General features: G+C 34.0%; 1 pseudogene; it reads right to left on the bottom strand.

Annotated features, from left to right (window-relative positions):
* Positions 1 to 874: 874 nt before the first annotated feature.
* Positions 875 to 21,151, bottom strand: LOC110646465 (probable protein S-acyltransferase 23; annotated as a pseudogene).
* Positions 21,152 to 21,975: the final 824 nt, after the last annotated feature.

Below are 21,975 nucleotides of genomic sequence, written 5' to 3'. Positions count from 1 at the left end.
CGTGATTTTAATAGTATAGATTAATTTATAGTTGATTAAAATGTTAAAGACTAAATAGATGAATTTTAAAAACAGAAGAACTAATCTGCAAATTTTATCAAATCTCAAAATTAAATTATAATTTAATCGAAAAAATATATAATATTAACATTCGATTAAGCGAGCAAGCGGAGTTGATACGAACTCTTTAAATACCTCTACTCAAGATAGGGGCAAACTCAAACCTGTCCCTGTGCTACTTTGTATAAATGGTAGAGTTGATAGTCTCAGTGCTCAAAAAATACTTTGCACAAACGGTAGAGTTGATTATGCACTGATCAGATGGTAAACCAAATGGTTTTCTCCAAGATCTATTTATTTATTCATTTATTTAATTTATTTTTATTCTCGATCTAATGATAAAAAAGATAAGAACCAAACTAATTTAAAATTAAGAATTAACAGTTATTATTGTGTTCTTGATCACTTTAAAATGGAATGTTATTCCTAGTTCCTGACATTGATAAAAACTTATTCGACTAACAGCTTTTAAGATAAAATTTAATATTTTAACCTTAATTAAAATATTTATAATATAATATTTATATTAATATTTAGAAATTAAGTGAGTAATTCATGAAAAGTTACTTCTTCTAGTTTTTTTAGAGGTTGAGAGGGCATTTTCATACGGGTCAATAAGATTATATAACTATTTTTATATTTAACAGCTAATCCAACGGCTATTTTTAATTGACACTTCTGCTTTAATAGCTATACAAACAATTAACTAATAAAAATTAATATCTGACCGCTAATAATTAATAAAATAGCTGACAGCTACTAAAACAATTAACAACTATTAAAACAGTTAATATTGCCGAATAAGGCCAAAACATGAAAATGGGTCGAATATTTCACCTCTATTTCTATTTCATGGTATTGAATGTACATGGAATGATCATTGTATTATCTATATTTACCAACACGAGTGAGAACTGCACAACAATACAAGGATCTTGGCATTTGCTGGCATGACTCCACCTACCAAGGCAGCATTTCAATGCATGAGTTCTGGCTGGCAACCTGCTGTAATGATGGCCAGGCAATTTCATCATCATCTGTATAGCCATGAATAAGGAAATCTGCAGAATTCTTTCTGCATCCATGGTTATACGGATTCCGAAACCATCCATCTGGACTACGAAGATATCCATAACGAGAAGCATTTGCAAGTTCATTAGTAGTGATATTCCGAGCTATCTGTAAAAGATATTTATAAAAGATATCCATTAACACTGAACTTTAACCACAAACCTCTTTCATATATTGCAAAAATCATTTTCACCTCCTTCCCTTTGGTTGGGGAGGGAGGAGCCTTATCCAAATTAATCAATAATATCCACAAGATTAATTATTTCTTATTCCTCTACGCTTGAAGCCATTGTGGCATATTGTAAGCCAAGGTTCTTTACAAAAGAATATGACCCACTATACGCCACAAGCCTTCTGCGAAAAGCAGCAGCAGAGAACAATATTTCATCTTCTTAGGCCCGCATAGCTTGCTTTCATTTGGCATAAACAGATGAAAAAATTTAACAGGAAAATTCAAATCAATTTCAGAATCAAGATATAACATGGATTTTTAGTTAATTACCTGTAACGCTTGTGCAGTGGTTAAACTCGAAGCAGAAAAGAAAATAATCATGTCCAAAACCAAAAATGTAACACCAGGATTTTGAACTACCACATAATGAACCCATCTTCCTTCTGTATGCAATGACTGCTCAGCTGTCCAAATCCCTGTAATAGCAAAAAGAATACAAAAAGATTTAAAAGAAAAAGAGGGGCAAAACATACTCTAAAAGAGCTAACATGTATACCGCTACACTGTACTGGTGATTGAAGATTGATGATCTCTACGGGGGGACAAGGTGATTTTTCAGCAAGTCACTTACTTTGAACTGTAATAGCAGCACCGAGGAATGATGTCAAAGTTCCCAGGCATAAAAAATTAACAAAGTCCGGTTTGTTCCTCTTCAAAATACCGAAAAAAAAGGTGGCATATGAGAAGATTGGGAGAATGAAATTTGATAGAGAGTCGCACATATTAATGCCATTGTCCTTTAATAACTGAAGCAAAAAACACATGGCAATGACAAATTTTGCTAAGTGTCTAAAATAATTGCATAGAAGTATGGACAGCTGATATAAGTTGCACAGATCTCTATGTCAACTTTTGATTTTGCAGAACACCACTGCCACAGAGCTACATGGTGACATCATCTGCTAAATTTCCACATTGTCATTGGAATTAGAGCTTGTTATATATCAGACCTGCACAATTACTGAAACAGAGAAATAGGGAGAGAGAGAGAGAAAGGAATTTGGCGAGAAGAGAATTAGACTGGGTAAGAAGAGAAATAAAAAGGGATGAGATTAGAATTAGAGGAGATAAAAGAAGAATTTTGCATTTGTTATTGATTCTGGAAATGCCCAACTACAACTGTTCTCCACCCATTTATACTAACCCCAACAAAATAACAGAATACTGTCCTGTCCATTACATTCAGCCCACCAGCCCACCTAAGTCAACTTATCCAGCCCAGTCAACTCATATAGCTCATCCCATACCTTAGTCATAACAGAGCATATGCAACAGCTAATCACATCCACTTGCAAGTATCGAAAAGAATAAGACCATTAAACAAAGAAACCAACATTAAATAACAGAAGCACCCTTATGAACCATGTTATATGTCATGATAACTAAAATAGGAAGCCCAATTTCTCACCTTTCCCACACAGTTAGATATCCATGGAAAGTGGTGGTCAAACTGCTCTACGCAGCGCTTACATGCACAGCAGTGCTTGGAGCGAACAGGTCTAATTATCTGAACAGAATTTTAAACTAATGCAAATTAGTCAAGACAGCATTTAAGCCATGCATGAAATAGACATCAATGCTATTTGCAATATATCAAGTCTTTTGACCATACCTTGCAGGTAGGGCAAAGCTGAGACCAATTCCCCTTCCATACAGAGGAGTTGTTCAGATCGACATTTAAGAAGGGATCCTACATATTGTCTAATAGTGATCAGATAATGAAGTGGTATACAAGAAAAGGTTAAAATAAGCATGGCCATGAATCTGAAAAGATACTGATTATAAAAACTGTTCTGCTGCAAAGCATGATGCCTAGATATCCAAAGATCAGGAATTGAAATTTAAAACTGAACATAAAATAGATAGAAAAATACAGTTATCCTTCTTATGATCAACAAAATAGTAAGAGTAAAGGAAACCATAATGCTACATTTGGCTTGAGGGAGAAAGGATGAGGATAGAAACCTGATGCCAAAAAGGAAGGGAAGACCATTGAACTTTGAACCCATTCAGTTTGAGGAAGAAGGAAGGAAGGAAGGAAAAGAGAGAGATACCCACTTCTTTCAAGTCCAAGCATTTACACTCACCCAAACAAGAGGGATAAGAAGAGAGTGTTTCCTATTATTACCATCTTTTCTTTTGTAAAATTTTTAATCCTACAGAATCATATAACACTGGTTTTCTTGTCTATAAACTAAATGAGATTTCACATTCCCTCCTCTAACCTTGAAATTAACAAAACCTGAAAGTTGTTATCCCCATCCCTCTCTTTCCTCCCTATCTTTTCTCATCATTTTCCTCTTTTCCAACTAAAGATAGTGTTAAATGTCTAAGAGGTATCACCATTCATATATCATTCTTTCCTGAAATTCCAAAAATTACAAAGCCAAAAAAAGGGGGAAAAATTACCCAAAAAAAGGGGCCCTTTTATATTTCCACTCGGCTATGGAACAAGTACTTTAACAGAAACAACTAATACATATAATGATTTTTCTGTAAAATAAGACATTTTACAATGAGAATGGCACAGAAACAATTAATTCACAGAAGCTGCATACCTCTGTATCTCTGTCTTTGCCCAAATCTTCAGTCTTTTGATAAAACCTGGATCTCTACTGCAGGTAATTGTGAAAGAACAAGAAGTAAATTCCAAGAACAAATTTTTGAAGAACTTAAATCAGCATCTCCAATATGAAAGAGATGCATATTCTGCAAAACAGCAAATTTTTAAAATGCAGATGCAATAGTAGGAAGCAGAAACTGCAAATCTAAGTTTTAATAGAATAACCCAATGGGCACCTCAAGCTAAATGTAACTATCAAAATAATTGCAGCACAACAACTAACCCAAAATCAATTGCAGCACAAGAAATTACCTACTACACCAGTAGAACATGATCAGTGAAACAACAGCCATAGAAAGAGCAGCCCATCCCCAGAGTCCAACAACAGCAGTTATTTTGGGAAGATTTGGAACTGGAATGACAGTGAAAGGATAATCATAAATGACAAAAGGACATATTGCCATCCACCATCAAAGTTAAACTTGAAACATTAGAAACATACTATCTTACCTGCAATAACTGAGTTAACAAAGAGGAACATAAGAAAGATTATAACAGAAAATAAGAGAGGAGCATAACCAATGTTCCCCATCTTTCCACAGCAAATTTTGTCACCCCAGCGTTTCCTTTTTGCTTGTTGTGCATTAGACTGAAAAAATAAAAATAAACAATGTAAATATTTGACTATTAATTGTGAAGATATAGATAGTCTCAACGCATCCTATGAGATATTTCCACAACTGAATTCATAAAAGGTTAAACTAAAAATTTGACGATAGTAGATACCATTGAATTACAAGAGAGAGAGAGAGAGAGAGAGAGAGAGAGAGAGAGAGTAGAAAGGTGATCACTAAAATGTACAAGTCTAATAGCTAGAACGGATAAACATCACCATCCACAATAACAGTAGCACTAATACATGCCAATACACCATTTTTCAAATGCATTTATATTTTAAAAAAAAAAAGTTTCCATTATAAATAATGTTTTCTTAGCGAGAGTTCTTCCATTCCAGCATGCCTTTATTGTCAGAAAGTCATGGCTCTCATCTGAATGTTGATGCATAGCCATGCTATGATATCACATAATAGGGAGGAAGATATTTTTTAGGCTATGAAAATGGCACCTTATCATAACAACTAGGATACTTGAAAATAACCAAAATTTTTCTGTCAAGCAGTAATAAAGAGACAGAATAGAAGGCAAAGATGCAAGAACTCAAGCCAAATTAGCTATGAAGCACAGTATGAGATAATTCTCCAGTACCAGCAAGAAAGCCAACTACCACTCATTATTCAGTGACGTCTGACATGTACTTTGGCAAATGAAGGCCAAGGCTACAGCATCCAAGTGTTAACTACGTCCAGCAATTGATCTTATATTCTTCAGCATGAAATGCAGCCAGCCAAAACATTCATGAAACTTGTAGGCTCCTCACACCTCAGATCCTTATAGGTATTCACATTGACAGAGCTTGGTCTAAAGTTTATTTGCATTCAGCTAGGAGCTATTAAGGATACATTATTAATACACAGTTACGTACAAGGAAAAGAGCAACACGCTGATGACCTTTATCAGATGCAAGCTGAACAGGAGTAAATCCGGCTTTATCCTTCGCTGTCAGCTCCTGCTTTGTGCAATTTTGCCAGCATGTACAAGAACAGTGCATGCCTCTACATTTCCTCTTAAAGCCGCCCAATGCAAAGGGGTGCAACCTTGTTAAGATATGTACCATAAATAGCTAGGATATGTGTATTTGTAGTGATTGTGTGAATATATTTAGGTGCTAGAATTGTGGTTATAATTACGTATTTAATTAAGATTGTATTTCCTATTTAGTTGTCCTGTACAGATTATAAATTGACACAATTGGCTTGAAGGAATAATAAAAGCTCTTCAATCATTCTCAATATTCTTATTCTATTATATTTTCTCACATGGTATTAGAGCACTCCGTGGGTCTGATTTGAAATCTGAAACAAAGTCTTCATAGGGAGGAACTTTTTCTCTTTTTCCAGTCACTTTTGAGAGTTCGTGGCTGTCACAGCCTAGCCTAGTGGATTACGTAGCCCAAGATCGGCCTCAGGCGACCTCAACCACGCTGGTCCCGTCACCTGTTTCTCACTTTTTTGTCACTACCTCTTCATACAATAGGCTTTTCTGACGTATTTCTGAGCAATATTTCAACGTGCTTCTCTTACCAACATGTTTGAAATTCAGGAGTCCTCCAATACAGCCTCCAACACAGGTTTTAAGATTCTCACACTCATATCCAACACGGATTCTGAGATTCTCAAACTCATATTTTCTTCCATTAGTAATTCACCAGCTATTACTACTGTTAAATTAGTAGGAAGTCAAAATTATATGTCTTAGGCTGCATGAGTGGAATTATAATTTATGAGGCAGGGCTATGATGATCACTTGGTTAAAAATGCCATAAATATAGCTTTAACAAATAGAGCTAATTGGACTAAGATTGATGCTCAATTATATAGTCTCTTGTGACATTCTTTAGACCCAAAATTATTTAATATTTTTCAGTCTTGTAAAACCTGTTGCAAAGTCTAGACTAAGGCGAAAACCTTATATACAAATGATGTGCAATGTATTTATAAGATAGTATCAGATATGGTTCATCTGCAGCAAAATCAACAAGATATGTCTAGTTATTTGGGACAGATAAAATCACTGAAAGATGAATTTAATTCTATTATGCCATGTACTGATAATATTTCTAAGCAACAGCAGGACAGGTTCTTTAAGGTTTTAGCATTGATTGGGCTAAGACTTGACCTTGATTCTGTTAGAGACCAGATATTAACTAGTACGGTTATTTTCACTCTAGAGAATGCGTCTGCCAGCCTTCTACGCATCTCATCAATAAGAATAATTTCTCTAGAATTGAATCTTCAGTTTTAGCTGCACAAAGTGGAAACCAACCGAAATAGGGTACTTATCATTGAGGCAAGGGTAAAAGGCTCCATTGCACTTATTATGATAAGAGTAATCACACTCAAGACACTTGTTGGGCCCTTCATGGTCGACCACCACTCCCCATTCAGTCAAATAATGTGGGCCGATCAACTGCTCATATGGCTCAATCCAGTGAAAATGGTATTCTTCCATTACCTGATGGAAAGGATCAGATGTCAGATTCTATCCTATTAAATGGAGCTGATTACAAGGAGCATTAGCAATAGCAAATAGCCAAACAACAATCTTCCAGCAGTGCTCATTCTGATAATTCCTTTGCTTGTCTAACACAGTCTTCGCTCACTAGTCCATGGATCCTAGACTCTAGTGCTTCTGATCATATATCTGGTAAAAAAAGTATTTTCTCATCTCTAGTTTCTCCTCCAGTTTTGTCTAAAGTACTTTGGCCAATGGTTCACAAACTTTAGTTAAGGGCATAGGAGAAGTAAAAATCTTTCCATCTATTCCTTTAACTACAGTTTTATTCACTCCAGAATGCCCATATAATTTAATCTCCATTAGTAAATTGACTAAAAATCTCAATTGTTCTGTCACCTTTAAAGCTGACTTTGTTGTTATACAGGATCGGAGTACGGGGAAGATGATTGGAGTAGGATGTGAGTCACAAGGGTTGTACCATCTTTCTACTTCAAATTCTCCAGTTGCTCTTGCCTCTACCACTTCCGCTGATTTTCTTCACAATCGTCTAGGTCATCCGAGTCTTGCCAAATTGTAAAAATTAGTTCCTAGTCTTTCTAGTTTATCTTCTTTTGAATGTGAGTCTTGTCAACTTGGGAAACAAAGTCGTGTTTTCTTTCCCAAGCGAGTCAATAATAGGGCTAAGTTCATGTTTGAAATTTTCCATTCAGACATTTGGGGTCCAAGTCGTGTTAGTACAACTTTGGAATTTCATTATTTTGTTACTTTTGTTGATGATTATTCTCATTGCACTTGGTTATTTTTAATAAAGACTCGTTCTGAATTATTCTCTATATTTCAAAAATTCTCTACTAAAATATGTAATCAATTTGGTGTTTTTATTAAAATACTTCGTAGTGATAATGCAAAAGAATATTTGTTTACTCCCTTTATTCATTTCTTATCTTCTTAGGGTATTACTCACCGAACTTCATGTGCTTATATCCCTCAACAAAATGGGGTTGCCGAATGAAAGAATCGTCATCTAGTTGAGACTGCCTGCACTTTACTCATTCACTATAATGTTCCTCTTCGTTTTTGGGGGGATGCTATTCTTACTGCTTGTTACTTAATTAACCGAATACCTTCTTCTATTTTGCAGAATCAGAGTCCTCATTCCATTTTGTTTCCTGACCAAGATGCCCATCAGTTGTTCCTGCGTGTATTTGGTTGTATTTGTTTTATTCATGATCACACTCCTGGCAAAGACAAACTTCACCCCAAATCAATAAAATGTGTCTTTTTTAGATATTCTAGACTTGAAAAAGGTTAGATGCTATAATCCACTTACAAATAAATACTTTGTGTCAGCTGATATAACCTTCTTTGAAACAAATAAATACTACCGAAGGGCAAATCTACTGTGGCTATTCATGGGTTTATATAGTCAAGGTGGGGCCTGATGGCTAGATTGATAGACTTAAAGCTCGCCTTGTTGCAAAGGGCTATACTCAAATCTTTGGCCTCGATTACAGTGATACCTTCTCTCCTATGGCTAAGATCGCCTCGGTTTGCCTTCTTATTTCCTTAGCTGCCATCCATCACTGGCCACTTCATCAACTGGATATCAAAAATGCCTTTTTACATGGCAAGCTAGCTGAGAAAGTTTATATAGAACAACCACCAGGGTTTGTTCCTCAAGAGGAGTCTGTTTTGGTGTGTCGCCTACTGCGTTCTTTATATGGCTTGAAATAATCTCCCAGAGCATGGTTTGGACGGTTCAGTACTGTAGTCCAACAATTTGGAATGTCTCGAAGTGAAGCTAACCATTTAGTATTTTTCCACCATAATAGCCATGATAAGTGCATTAATCTCATTGTTTATGTTGATGACATTGTTATTACAGGAAATGATCATGTTGGGATCTCAAAACTGAAACAACACTTGTCCAGTCATTTTCAGATTAAGGATCTTGGGAAGCTAAAGTATTTCTTGGGAATTAAAGTGGCACAATCCAAGACAGATATTGCCATTTCTCAAAGGAAATATGCTTTGGATGTACTGATAGAGATAGGCATGTTAGACTGTAGACACACAGATACTCCTATGGATCCAAATGTCAAACTTGTTCTTGGACAGGGGGACCTATTGGAGGATCCTAGTAGATACCGGAGATTGGTTGAAAAACTCAATTATCTTACAATCACATGCCCAGACATCTCATTTACTGTAAGTGTGGTCAGTAAGTTCTTTCAAGCACCATGTAGTAGTCATTGGGATGCAGTTATTCGAATACTTAGATATATTAAAGGAGCTACAGGACATGGCCTATTATATGAAGACAGGGGTCATTCATAGATTATTGGTTACTCAAATGCAGATTGGGCAGGTTCTCCTTCAAACAGATGGTCTACTCCAGGATATTGCTTTATGGTTGGAGGTAATTTGATTTCTTAGAAAAGTAAGAAGCAAGATGTGATTACTAGGTCAAATGCAGAAGCAGAATATTGAGCTATGGCTTTGGCAACTTGTGAACTTATATGGTTGAAACAACTTCTCCAAGAGTTGAAGTACGGGGAACTTAAATAAATGCAGCTAATCTGTGACAATCAAACTACACTTCACATTGCCTCTAATCCAGTGTTTCATGAGAGAACGAAACATATAGGGGTGGATTGTCATTTCATTAGATAAAAGATTGAATCTGGGTGTATTGCCACTAGCTTTGTTAGCTCAAATGACTAATTAGCAGATATCTTGACAAAATCTCTCAGAGGCTCTCGGATTAAATATATTTATAACAAGCTTGGAGCATATGATTTGTACGCTTCAGCTTGAGGGGGAGTGTTAAGATATGTACTATAAATAGCTAGGATATGTGTATCTGTAGTGCTTGTGTGAATATATTTAGGTGTTAGAATCGTGGCTATAATTACGTATTTAATTAGGATTGTATTTCCTATTTAGTTGTCCTATATAGATTATAAATTGACACCATTAGCTTGAGAGAATAATAAAAGCTCTTCAATCATTCTCAATATTCTTCTGTTCTATTTTTTCACAAACCTGATGGCATTGGATATTCAACAGCAACACTGTTTCTTTCATTTTTCACAAAAAGAAAAATAATAAAATAAAATAAAATGCCAGAAAAAGGTGCACCCCCCTTAAGAATTTAATTTAATACTTGAAGATTGATTCTATCTATACTGCAGTGTCAATTTTTCATATAGTAAAGGTGAATCTGGAAACAATAATCTCAGGAATGTTAAGAGAAACATTGAACTGAAATGTCCTGGGAAACCCTCTAGAAACATTGGACTAAATGTGAAGAGAAATAATGCAGCTGGTGTCATCAAAAACAAATTTATTGGCAAATTGATCTTATATTTAACTCACAGTTAAGGATATTCAAATGAAAGTTTAATCTCTTTCATTGTCTTCAATGCACAATGGTGATACTTCTACCATCAACCAATTCTTTTTCTTATTTAAGAAGATTAGAAAGAGCAACTCTGAAAGAATTATGGTAAGATGAGGATAATTCCTTATCAAAGTTTCACCTTCAAGCATTTAGATTTCTAATTGAATTTCTGATTTGTTCACTCTTTTTCTCTAAAGGAAGCCATGCCTGTCCCCAATAAAAGGAAATGAGAGGTTTTGTTTGATCATATAAATGCTGCAAACACATCATCAAACATATATACTATAAGGGTCCAGCCTCATCATCTGCACATGAATTCTCTCCTAGAATGTTTCTTAATCTTTCCAATTTGAGATGTCCCAAATTAAATTTTCCACTTTAAACTTCACATATTTTGTGAATTGCACAAATATGTAATTAATGCTAATAGAAAAGAAAGAAATATTTTGGGTTTGGAAAACCCAGAATAGGATAAGCAAACTGGGAGAGAGGTAGCATACTGTATTTACATAACATAGTGATGGTCACATATATCCAGATTCACACCCCACATGGATGTTTAAGGGGATGAAAACTAATAATTGCAAGGTATAAAATATAAATTTGTTGAGGAAGGGGGTAAATTCTATGGGTTCTACATATACCTTCTCTATCTTGTCTTCCTTGGCTTGCATCTCGAAATAAAAGTAACCTAATTGTGTCGGCATATCCCTTGTATACAACCCTGATAGATAGCACGATTAGAATAAGCTTTGCACTCAAGCATTCCTAGATTTTCAAAAGAAAAGTCTAGGGCACATGATAACATTATTTGATTCAGAACGTTTTGTAAATAACACTCACAAGTGAAAACTTCAACCAGTGTACCATGAACCAGCCAAGAATCCAAAAATTTTGACAATATCAGTGTTATTAAGGGAAAAGGCGACAAGATATCCGATGGCCTTAGGTGAGAGGCGAGGACCTTTTTTAAGTGAAGTGCCATAGCCTAAATTGCCTAAATTACACACACACACACTCTTCAAACCACATAGAAGAAAAGCCATCACTAAAACCATCTATATAACTTAAAAACTATCTAACAAAACAATACCCATGACTAAAATTTCAATGGCAGAATTATGAATGATAGATTAATGATTTTGGAATATACAATTATGCAACATATAAAAAAATTCATGTCACATTTGAGTTCAATGAGGCATATAAACAACTATCAAGACTATCCCAATTCAAGACATATAGAAGAATTTATGTAACAATAACAACCACCATCAATGTTGTCCCAATTCAAGCAAATAAGAAACTAAAGTATTAAATTAATGATTTTTTTCAATAATTTGCACAATTACACTACATCATAGCAAGAGCATCAATTTAATAAAAATATATCACAATTCACAATACCCATTTAATAAAAAACATGTCACAACAATACCATTTAATAAAAAAGTATATCACACTACCCATTTAACAAATTTAACAAATAAAGGAAGAAAAAAAAGGTGAAAATGGAACTGTTGGAGTGAAGATGGACTGATATAAGAAGAGAAGAAAAGAATAAGAGGAGAGAAAAGAAGAAAAAATAAAAAGGAAAAAAAAAACCTAGATCACAAATGTTGGATGGACCTGCTGGTAGGTTACGCAGGTGAGAGGAGAAAAAATATAGAAGAAGAGTAGAAGAGAGAGGAAAGAAGGTAAAGATGAGAGAAAGGAAGGAAGAACATACCTGGGTTTGTTCTGTTTCTCTGCTCTGTGGCGTTCTCTGCTCTTCTTTGGTGGCTGAAGTTGATGACTTTAGGTTAAAGTTTGTTTTACTTTAATGCTTTCTAAAAAAAATTGAAAGTGTAGCCCTAGGCATCGCCCCTTGCTTGACCAGTCTAAGGCACTCGCCTGTTTGCAGTGGACTCGCCTCATCCAGGCGAGGCATTAGGGGCTCGCCTGCCTAGTGCCTTTTCTCGCCTTTAACAACAATATAGATTGATACAAACATAGTGATACAATACTAGAAGAAGACTCTGTTAAAGCTTGCAACACCAGCCTGATAGTTTCTAGAAGGTTGATTTGACCAAGTCAGTTCGGAATTAGTTTAATTGTTAATGCTATCTTAATGGGTTTAACTGTTATGAGTATGTTGCTATTTTTTAGCCATGAATTGTTACTGGTTTGTTTCTATATTTTAGTGGTTTAGTTGAGTCTTGTTAGTGAAGTCATGGAGTTTGTTCGAGAAATCATGTTAACGTGTCTTTCTTTGTAAGCCTATATAAGGCTGCTGTTGGATCAAATAAAGTAACTTCCTTTTGAAAACAAATTGAGTTGTGAGCTTTTCATTACTGAGTGCATTCTTATTCCTCTTGAGATTATTAACAGCTTTTGTTCTGTGTTCAACAATTCTGGTATCAGAGCCAGGTTGGTCGTGAGATAGTCTGAGTACCATTAAATTGGTGGAAGTTGATATATACTGACAAGATGACTGATCTTCAAGTTGTTGGAGGGATTAAAAAGCTCAAAAACCAGAATTACAATACATGGGCAACATGTATGATGTCTTAAATGCAAGGCCAAGATCTGTGGGAGGTAGTCAACGAAAATGAAGTTACACAATTGGAGGCAGAGGATGCAAGTGGTACCTTGCGGAAGTGGAAGATAAAAGCGGGCAATGCTATGTTTGCTCTAAATACTATAATAGAAGAAGACGTATTGGAGCATATCTGAGATTCTAAAACACCAAAAAAAGCTTGGGACACGTTGGCTACACTTTTCTCAAAGAAGAATGACATGCGACTGCAGCTGCTAGAAAGTGATCTATTATCAGTAGCGCAACGTGATTTGACAGTGGCTCAGTATTTTCATATGGTGAAGTCGATATGCCGTGAAATTTCAGAATTGGATCCAACAGCTCCAATTGGAGAAACTAGGATGAAAAGAATAATCATTCATGGTTTGAGACCTAAATTTAGAGGCTTCATTGCTGCAGTACAGGGATGGCCAATCAACCATCACTTGTTGAGTTTGAAAATTTGCTTGCTGGTCAAGAGGCCATGGCTAAGCAAATGGGAGGAGTCTCACTTAAGGGTGAAGAGGAAGCACTCTACACCATTAAAAGCAGAGGGACCTACAAGCAGCATGTCATTAGTGGATCTAACAGGAATGATGAGAAGGTGAAAAATCATCAAGGAGAGGGAAGCTCTCATCCAGGAGAAGCTTCAAAGAATCATGGCAATAGTAAAAGGTTTGAAGGGAAGTGTTACAATTGTGGAAAGAAGGGTCACATGGCAAAAGCTTGTTGGTGCAAGATAAGGTCTGTGGAGAGCAACACTGCTACTTCCAATACAAAGGAGAAAAATGAAGATGACTGGGATGCTGAAGCATTCTTTGCTGTAGAAGAGGAGGAGTTAGCTCTCACTGTAACAACATCTGAACAGATTGATTATGACAATGACTGGATCATTGACTCAGGCTGCTCAAATCATATGACAGGAGACAAAGAAGAGTTGCAGGATTAGCAGAATACAAAGGAAGCCATGTGGTGGTGACAGCCAATAATTCTAAGTTACCAATAGCTCATGTTGGTAAGACGGTTGTTTCTCCCCAATATAGTGCTAACCAGGGGTCACTTCAACATGTCTACCTTGTCCCAGGAATGAAGAAAAATCTACTTTAGGTAGCACAATTAACATCATCAGGTCATTTTGTTTTGTTTGGCCCGCAAGATGTGAAGATGTATCGTGATCTCAAGATTTCAGAAAAGCCAATGATGAAGGGATGAAGGTTAGAATCAGTCTATGTGATGTCAGCAGAGTCTGCATATGTAGACAAGACCAGGAGGAATGAAACAGCAAAATTATGGCACATGCGATTGAGTCACGTTAGCTACTCCAAGCTAAGTGTGATGATGAGCAAGTCGATGCTTAAGGGACTTCCCCAACTTGAAGTAAGAACAGACACAATCTGTGCAGGGTGTCAGTATGGTAAAGCACATCAATTGTCGTACGAGGAGTCCAAGTTTAAAGCAAAGAAACCACTAGAGTTAATATACTCTGATGTGTTTGGACCTATTAAGCGGCCATCAATTGGTGGGATGAAGTATATGGTGACCTTTATTGATGACTTTTCTAGGTATGTGTGGGTTTTCTTTTTAAAAGAAAAATCTGACACATTTTCAAAGTCCAAAGAGTTTAAAGAGATAGCTGAAGCAGAAGTTGATAAGGAAATTCTTTGCTTGCGCACTGACAATGGGGGAGAGTATAGCTCAGACAAGTTTTCCCAGTATCTACAGGAATGTCGAATACGTCACCAACTCACATGTGCCAACACACCACAATAAAACAGTGTAGCAGAGAGAAAGAACAGACATCTTGCTGAAATTTGTCGAAGTATGCTCCATGCAAAGAACGTACCAGGAAGTTTTTTGGCAGAAGCAATGGGGACTGCAGCCTTTGTGATCAATAGACTTCCTCAACAATGGTTATGCTTTCTTTCACCTTTTGAGAAATTGTGGAACATGAAACCTACGGTTAGTTATTTTCGAGTATTCGGATGTGTGTGCTATGTATTTGTACCTAATCATTTACGTGGCAAGATTGACAAGAAAGTAATTTTTGTGGGATATGATAGCTAAAGAAAAGGGTGGAAATGTTGTGATCCTACAACTACAAGGTGATACACATCCCGAAAATGTGGTGTTCGATGAAACATCTTCATGGTGGTCCTCAAAAAAGGAGATATTACCAGACTCTGATAGTTTTAAAGATAAGTTGAAATCTGCCCAAATCTAGTTGAGTTTAGATGAAATTAAAGATTCAAATGATGACAATGATGTTGAACAAGGTATGACTTAAAATTCATAGCAAACTAGTGTGTATCAATAACCAAGTGAAGAAGGTGAGACTGATAAAGTAGAAGCCAACTGAACAATCACAACCCAAAAGGTCAACAAGAATCCGAAAGCCAAATCTCAAATATGCTAATGCTGCCATAACAAAAGAAGAAGTTATAAAAGAACCTAAGACATTTGAGGAAGCATCTCAAAATTCTATGTGGATTGAAGCTATGGAAGAAGAAATCACTGCATTAGAACGAAATCAGACTTGGGAGCTTGTACCAAAGCCAAGAGATGTGAAACCTATTTCTTGCAAATGGGTTTACAAAATAAAGCAACGCACAAATGGATCAATTGAAAGGTTTAAAGCTCGTCTGGTGGCTCGAGGGTTTAATCAACAATATGGACTAGACTATGATGAAACGTTTAGTCCAGTTGCAAAGCTTACAACTGTGCGAATCTTACTTGCATTTGCAGCTAACAAAGATTGGAACCTATGGCAGATGGATGTGAAGAACGCGTTCCTACATGGGGAGTTGGATCGGGAGATCTACATGATTCAACCGATGGGTTTTCAAAATCAATGTCACCCTGAATATGTATGTAAGCTGCGAAAGGCATTGTATGGATTAAAATAAACACCAAGGGCTTGGTATGGTAAGATTGCTAAATTCCTGACTCAAAGTGGCTATTCGGTGACACCTGCAGACTCTAGTTTGTTTGTCAAAATCAATGAAGGGAAGCTAGCTATTGTGCTAGTGTACGTAGATGACTTAATCATGACAGGTGATTGGGAAGAAGAAATTCTCTAAACAAAGGAGAATTTATCAGTTCGTTTTCAAATGAAAGAACTTGGACAGCTCAAGCACTTTCTTGGTCTAGAGGTTGATTGTACTCAAGAGGGAATAATTCTTCATCAGCAAAAGTATTCCAAAGATTTGTTAAAGAAGTTTGAAATGCTTGGGTGCATGACAATTTCGACACCAATAGAACCAAATGCCAAAATATGTGCACATGAAGGAAAAGATTTGGAAGATGCAACGATGTACCGACAGTTGGTAGGTAGTTTAATCTATCTAACTTTAACTCGACTTGATATCTCTTATGTAATTGGTGTGATGAGTCGGTATATGCAAAATCCAAAGAAACCTCATATGGATGCTATTCGACGAATGCTGAGATATGTAAGGAGTATAGTTGACTATGGTATCTTGTACAAGAAAGGTGGAGATTGCAAGCTAGTTGGTTATTGTGACGCTGATTATGCAGGAGATCATGATACCCGTCGCTCAACTACTGGGTATGTATTTGTGCTTGGAACAGGAGCAATCTCTTGGTGCAGTAAAAGGCAACCTACTGTGTGTTTGTCAACAACAGAAGCAAAGTACCGAGCAGCAGCAATGGCAGCTCAAGAGAGTACTTGGCTCATACAACTCATGAAGAATTTACATCATCCTGTAGAATATGCAATTCCCTTGTGTTGTAACAACCAATCAGCAATACATTTGGCAGAGAATCCAATTTTTCATGCAAGAACTAAACATGTGGAAGTGCATTATCATTTTCTCAGAGAAAAAGTTCTACAAGGAGAAATTGAGTTGCAGCAGATTAAGACAGAGGACCAAGTAGCAGATCTGTTCACAAAAGATTTGAGCACCAACAAGTTTGAAAGCTTTTGTCATCAGCTTGGCATAGTGGAGAGAATGAGAGCTAGTGTTGAGGGGGAGTGTTAAAGCTTCCAACACCAGCCTGATGGTTTCTAGAAGGTTGATTTGACCAAGTCAGTTCAGAATTAGTTTTAATTGTTAATGCTATCTTAATGGGTTTAACTGTTATGAGTATGTTGCTATTTTTTAGCCATGAATTGTTACTGGTTTGTTTCTATATTTTAGTGGTTTAGTTGAGTCTTGTTAGTGAAGTCATGGAGTTTGTTGGAGAAATCATGTTAACGTGTCTTTCTTTGTAAAAGGCTGCTGTTGGATCAAATAAAGTAACTTCCTTTTGAAAACAAATTGAGTTGTGAGCTTTTCATTACTGAGTGCATTCTTATTCCTCTTGAGATTATTAAAAGCTTTTGTTCTGTGTTCAACAGACTCAACTTAGGATACTTCAGAATTATATTCATTGTAAAATTAGGAAGTTTATATTTTTAGATTTAGAGTTCTATTAGATTTATTATTATTTTCCTAGTTTGAGTTTGTTTCGTTTTCCTAATTTATTTTGATTTAGTATTCCTAATTAGTCACAATTAGGATTAGTTTATAAACTATAAATACCGATGTCTAGGTATTTTATTAGGAGACTTTTATTATGATATCAGGGATAAATTTCAACAACTGTCTCTGAACTTATATGTTTGTAATAATACAGTCATTCAACTTTAAAATGTAACATAAAACCCTTTAAACTTTTAAATTTTGTGCAGTAAAATCTATCTAACTTTCAATTACTGATTTTTCAGTTAGAAACTGACGTGAACAACTCTTAGTTAATATTTCTCACTCCTCTTTTATACAAAGTGTAAAATTATTCTCTCTACACATGAAAAATTATTCTGTCTACAGAGAGGAGAATGATTCAATTTACACATGACTTGAGAGAAAAAAGAAAAATACTGACTAAGCTCTATGCTAGAACTGTTCAGGTCAACGTCTGACTGAAAAACCGTAAATTGGAGGTTAGAGGAATTTTATTGTATAAAATTTGAAAATTAATGGGATTTTATGTTACATCTTTAAGTTAAGAGACTGTAATATTACAAACAGATAAGTTCCGGAATAATTGTCAAAATTTATCCACGATATCAGTGATAATCGAAAATTAGTGAAGTTGAGAATTTGTTTCTCAAGAAAATTTGTTTCTCTTCCTCTGTGCTTTGACTCTTGAGAATGTGTTTCTCTTGATCCTTTGATTTCTTCTTGTTCTACATCACATGGGAGTGCCATCACTTGCTTTATATATTGAATGCAAACTAATAGGAAAACACATGCATCATAGCCAGAGAACAATGGAAAAGAACCTGTCCGCTTGCAAACATGCAGTTGAGAGTACCAGAACAAAGTTAATTGAAATAAAAACATTTTTCACCCTCTAGAATGACTTATTCTCTGTAATATATTAGAAAATAACATTTTTACAATATGAACGACCATTTCTTGCCACTTATGGGGGATGCAAATTATTAAGGCACATAAAAGTGTGACAGATTTTAAAAGATTGCTACCAAAATGTAATTGCAACAAAAAAAAAAAATTATAATTTTCTGATGCGCCATGTTTAAGTCAGAATGATAAATACATCTACAAACTACACAACCATATTGTTTTAACGTAACAATGAAGAAGGCTCCTGCATTCATTGTCTGGTGCATCAAAATCAGCATGATATATTGCAAAAATATGATTTAAGAAAGCTGTTTGTCCATACTGGGCAGAAACATGAACTGCCTGCAGCAGAAAAATTGAGATTAGCAGAAATGCATTACTGGCGCTAAACGAAATGACAGATGTTCAGAAATATGAATAAGGTGGTGATGAAATCTCTAATTTTAGAGAAGAAAAATTCAAAAACAATAACTATGAAATAAATGTAGAAAATTATAGATGGTTAAAAAATAGAGTAAAATAGTGATGAAATTAAATAGCCTTGTTAAAATTTACCCTTAAAAAAATGATACACCCTATATCACCAAAAATAAATGAATTATTTATAAGATAATGCTCATTAATAATTTTATAATTAAATTTGTGACACATATAAAAGTAAAAAAAAAAATCAATTGAAATAAATTACAATTTTAATTGACATATAAATTATAATTAATTCTAAATTAATTTTGTGGCATCAATATTACCAAATTTTCTTAATTTTTATACAATCATAAACAATATTAAATATAAATAAATCATCTATTTAAATACGCATATATATTAAATATTTAATCAATATTTTAAATGGACATTGATGTCATTTGAATTTTTAATTAATTTTCTATTTAATTATTATAATCAAAATAACAAAAATTTATTATAACTAAACCTACTTTGCACGGTGTCTCTATTCATAATATGTATTTGTGACTTAATTTTTTATATATGTAATTTTTCATTAATTTTGGTTTACAATATAATATAATCATAATATATTGATTTTCAATAATCAATTAAATTAAATTTATTTTCATAATAGTAAACTACTAAGACACTTAATTAAAATTCATTTATATTTTGTTAATTTTTATATGTTTAATTTATTAGTCCTCAATAAATAGTTAATTTACTTTTAAAATTGCCTAGTTTGACGTATAACAATAATGTTTTTATCACTATTAACAATAATATTAGTGTTTTTATATTAATAATAACTTAATATAGTCATTCATCATAAAAATATCAATAATATAAAATAAATAAATAAATGATTTTGTTTGAGAATAAATTATATAAAAAAAAATAAATTAATAATGCAAGCATTAGTTGAATCTCTAGGAGTACAATCATCATCACAACAAGGAAATAAAAATGTTTGTCGCGTTGCAAATTCTATTGGACAAAATGCTTCATCTGTCATTTCTGTATTGGGCTGTCTTTTCTTATGACATATTCAATAGTATGAATGAATTAAGTAGTCAAATGAATCCTATGAATCATGATAGTGTACTGTCATTGGAACTGGAATCAATATAAGAACTCGCCAACCTCAGATGTGCCCGTATGCAAATAACTTTGCTACTCAAGGCATTGCTCCAAGATGGTTCCATCTGCATATGAAATTTTCTACTATTTATTTTACAAATAGATTGGAGAGAGATATAAATAACAAAAAAGATTAAGATGAAGCGCGGTAAGTTGGACTGGAAATAAGTGTCTTAAAGTGTTGGCATGTCAAAAGGCATTCGATATGCACACATATTGATCTAATCCAATCATTAGCATTTTATCTTTAAATGTGATTAAAAGGGGCCTAATAACATCTATAACAATTTTTAGAGGACTTTAACAGGGAACAACAAGAGAGGAAACAAAAGAAGTCATTCAATGGTGTCAATAAACACACAAACACACGGTTAATAACAACATAAACATGCAACAAGCATTAATTTGTGTGCGAGGTTTGTGCAAGAAATTTATTATTTATAAAGTAGGAGCTCGAGAAAAAAAAAATTAAGGCTTTGAATATATAATACCTCATCTCACATTCTGTAACCTTGTAAGAAAATGTTACCATTTATATGTGTTAAGATAAACTATATTTTAGCAATTGGCAAACATGTTATCATATGGCTGGATATTCTAATGGTGAAATTGATCTAACTTCCTTCCAAAGAAAACTATCACACCCCAATTTAGTTGGCATATTAACAAATAATAATTTACTCCATAATTAATAAAGCATAAACGAAAATAAACAAGAATTTACGATACATAACACATCTTTTACTTTGTAATTCACCTTAGGATCTTCATGCAACACTTATTATCTTCTCCTCTAGCAGCTAGACACATAGATTTTAGGTTACATAGGTATGTCACAGATATTGAATTTCTACTTGAAATTGTTTTAAAGTCTCCATAAATTCTTGTTGGAAAATTTGCACTCCACGCCATTGCTATAGTGTGTTTCCCTACAAATTATACATTATGCGAACATATATTGTGATTATTTAATAATTCATTTAATCTATGAATAAGGAAACTATATAATGTAATAATCTTCAATTTTATGATAGTAGTTCTTGATAGGGGTCATAGTCCCAATAAAAGATTATTACTTGCAGGCCATTCACAAAATTCCCAAATTAATGGCAAGCCAATCATGAAATATCTTTTATTTATACATAGGAAAAACCTGAAAAGTAATCACCATAATCCCAATATATATTACTGATAGCTCCAAAATGAGCTTGTAATACTCATTCACTTCATTCTGTTAAAATATCTCAAAACGAAATTTAACATATAAGCTATAAATTCATATGAAGGAGATCCAAGATCGAATTGGAACAAAGAAAATAAGTTAATAAGATAGGAACCTCATTTATTTTGATCACAAATATAAGGGGATGTTGGTATTCCACTTGATTACATGACTCAACCTCTTTAATAATATGAAGCATGCTATAGTAGCTAATGTAAAATGAAGATAATTCACGAACCTCGAATATAAAATAATCAATATGTGATATTAAATTCTGAACTTTTAAAAATTTAGAATTATAATTGTATTAGAATTATAATTATAGAATAATACTAAATGTATTGATTAATTTAATTTTTATTAGTCAATTAAAATAAAATAAAATAATATTTTTTTTTCTATTGTTCATAGGTATTTTTGGCTATGCCATTATTCCTCCTTTCCCACTTTTATCTATATTGCTTATATTTATAAAATTATAGATACAGAGATAGATAAATATTACACTAAAGTATAACTATGTGAATAGCAATTCTTCTCCAAATAGAGTATTATCCCCGAGCAATGGCATAATTTATTTGAGATTTTTAATATATTAAAATAATTAATTTTTATTATATCTAATAACTAATTCAAGAAAGCTATATATATATATATATATATATATATATATATATATATATATATATATATATATATATTAACTAAAATTTTTAACGTTAATAAAGCAAATAATTAATATATTTCATTTTAATTAATTTAAGTTCTAATAA

The sequence above is a fragment of the Hevea brasiliensis genome, chromosome 14 (genome assembly GCF_030052815.1).
Source record: "Hevea brasiliensis isolate MT/VB/25A 57/8 chromosome 14, ASM3005281v1, whole genome shotgun sequence".
Lineage (NCBI taxonomy): Eukaryota > Viridiplantae > Streptophyta > Magnoliopsida > Malpighiales > Euphorbiaceae > Hevea > Hevea brasiliensis.
The sequence above is the reverse complement of the archived record's forward strand: the minus strand, read 5'-3'. Positions and strand labels throughout refer to the sequence as shown.